This window comes from Leopardus geoffroyi, chromosome D4 (assembly GCF_018350155.1).
Source record: "Leopardus geoffroyi isolate Oge1 chromosome D4, O.geoffroyi_Oge1_pat1.0, whole genome shotgun sequence".
NCBI lineage: Eukaryota > Metazoa > Chordata > Mammalia > Carnivora > Felidae > Leopardus > Leopardus geoffroyi.
The window spans coordinates 60405428-60408165 of NC_059342.1; positions in this window are offsets into that span (position 1 = coordinate 60405428).

The window sequence follows — 2738 nt, forward strand, 5'->3', positions numbered from 1 at the left end:
CAAAAACCGAGGCTTTTTTCTTTTGTTTCTAGTTTGATGTTTTTGGCTTTTTATAAAAAATTATGAAAAGAGGAGAGGGGAACATGGAAGAAGACCAAGAACATGGGATTTAAGGCGAGGCAGACCTTGACTTGAAACCCAATTTTGCTGACTGTTGACTGAATGACTTTAAACAACTTGCTCAGTACCCTGTGCCTCAGTTTCCATGATTGTATAGTTGAGGTTCTATTAGTCATCCAACAGGGCTGTCAGAGATAACTGAGGCAGAAGGCCCCTGTTAGTAAGAGATACTCAATAAACACTGGTTGACTGAATCTAAAAAGAGATGCTGCCTATCTTTAGGCGCCTGTGTGGGATAAACTCCAGAGAGGTTAAACAGAAATGTCCTCACCATCTCTGGAATCACTTCTGGGAAGTTCACACCAGGGTCTAGTGCAGAATTTTCAGATTGTATGCTTCAGAGTGTGAGAAAAGATGCCATGTAAACAAGTAAGTTTGGAAAGAGTTCTAAGTTTATGTACTGCAAGACTTCTCATGGCCTTTGCTTCTTAATGTGCTTTGTGCATATATAGCAGTTCCTGGTGTATCTCACCATGCAATTTATTTGTCAGGAGCCCTAAACGTCCCCCAGCAGTTGGGCTGCTCCAGGCAACAGTTCGGGAAACAGTTGCTGGACTACCAGAAAGGCCACCTGACTGAAATGAGGAGCCTTTGGTTCTCATTTTATGTCTACCACTTACTCGTTGTATGACCTTAGACACATCCCTGACCCATATGGGCCTCGGTTTCCCCATCTGTAAAATGAGAGGCAGGCAATGGGATTCCTAAGGGTGCTTCCAGTTCTGATGTGCTGGTATCTCAAAGCTCCTCTCCTCCACCATTAGTTCCCTATTTTTACCCTAGCAGACCCAATTCTGGCCAAAGACAGTGCTGGGAGAAGGCCGGAGGGTCCCCAGAGGGGACCCCAAGCAGGGTCATTGCTGGCCCCGATGTCTTGCCCCAGAAACATAGGCGGAACTGGTCGGAGCAGGGCCCTGCTAGCCTCCAGCCTGGAGACATGAGAGCTGCTCTCCACCCCTCCCTCCTCTTCTGCCCCCCTGCTGGGACAGTCAGCCGCTGGGGGATTAAGAGCAGGCACAGCGCCCATTCAAGCCATTCAGCAAGACAGGAAGCCAAGCGCACTCCTGCCCGCCCTGCCTGTGCTGGGCAGGTCTGCAGGATTATGCACATTGTGTTGCGGACTTGCACAAAGGGAGCCCAGCCCACGGGGAAAGGCTGTGTCCAGGCGGGAATCCACCACCTGGTAGCTAGGGCAGGCTGCTGGGCTGCAGAGCTAGTCTGACCATCTGCTAAGCCAGAGGCTGCACCCTCACAGGTGCCTGGTGTTGCCCTTTACCTGCACAGTGGGTGGCTTGGGGCTCCCAGGGGCATGATGGGTGCAATCCCTCACAGTGTCTCCCAAGACAAGGTCCCTGCATCCGCACACAGTTTTAGCCTGAGTTCAGGAGTCTTTTTTCAGGACAATGCAGACATCGGCACAAAAGGCAGGTAGGTTGCAGGCAGCAGGCAGGTGAGGACAAGTTCATCTCCCTGAGCCAGAGGCTCCTGAAGGCCTCTAAGGAACTGGCATGTTCATTTTCTCTACCTCTTTACAGCCACCATCTAATTCTTAACCTGGACAAGCTGTACTTGGCTTTGAAGGTGACTCGAAGACAGAGATGTTCTCATCAGTTCCCAAGGGCCAAGGCCAGATCTGACGGGACAGCCCAGCTCTGCCGCAGGTCAGCAGGTCAGTCCCACCTGGCCACTTGAAGAGATGGGCATTCACTACCTGGGATCCTATGGAAAAGATATGTGCTCCAGGTGGTGCAGAGTGCCCTGAACTTCATTCATTCCTAAATTCAGCCCTATCTGTGTACACCTGTACCATTACTGATGATGTTTTTCTTTTTATCAACTTACTTTTTAAATTGAAACAACTTCCTTGGCCCTTTGCTAAGCAATGATATCTGTGAAATCATGGGTCTTACGTGCTAGTAGTTCCTATCACAATAAAAATAATCCCCCAATCATAGAAAAAAATGGCTTGGCCCTAGACTACCTACAGTCAGCTTTGGGCATCATCAGTGGTAAGTGAAGTAGAATGGGTTGGGAGACCATCAGCAAGCCTCCTTCAGCTCTTTGGAACTGGGTTTATATGATACCAAGAATCCTCAATGCCACTCATTCCAAAACTCTCCACAGCCACCTAAGCCAGACCCTCAACAGTCATCGTAGACCCCTCCTCCTTCCTCATTCCTCTGATGCAGGTGTTAGGTAGTCCTGCCTCCTGAACACCTTGCCCATCTGCCCCGTCCTTTCTCATTCATCCCGGTGGCCACTGCCTTGGTTCAGGCTTTCATCCACTCTCCCCAAATCCCCGCGGGAGCTGCTGGCTGGTCTGCCTGTTGCCTCCTAACCACCTCCAACCCACTCTCCACCCTGCAACCTGAGCCTTCTTTTCACCATGCATGTCAAAAGCGCCTGGAACACAGTAAACACTCCATTAATAATAGCTATAAATAGTTTTAAGGATGCAAATCTAGTTATGCCTCTTTACTGCTTAAAAGCTTTCCATGGTTTTCCTATAGACCTCAGGACACCAGAAATCCCTTAACCGGGTATAGAAGGCTCTTTCTGATCTAGCCCCTTCCTACTCTGTAGCTGTATCCTTCATCATTTCCAAACTCTATCCCTGT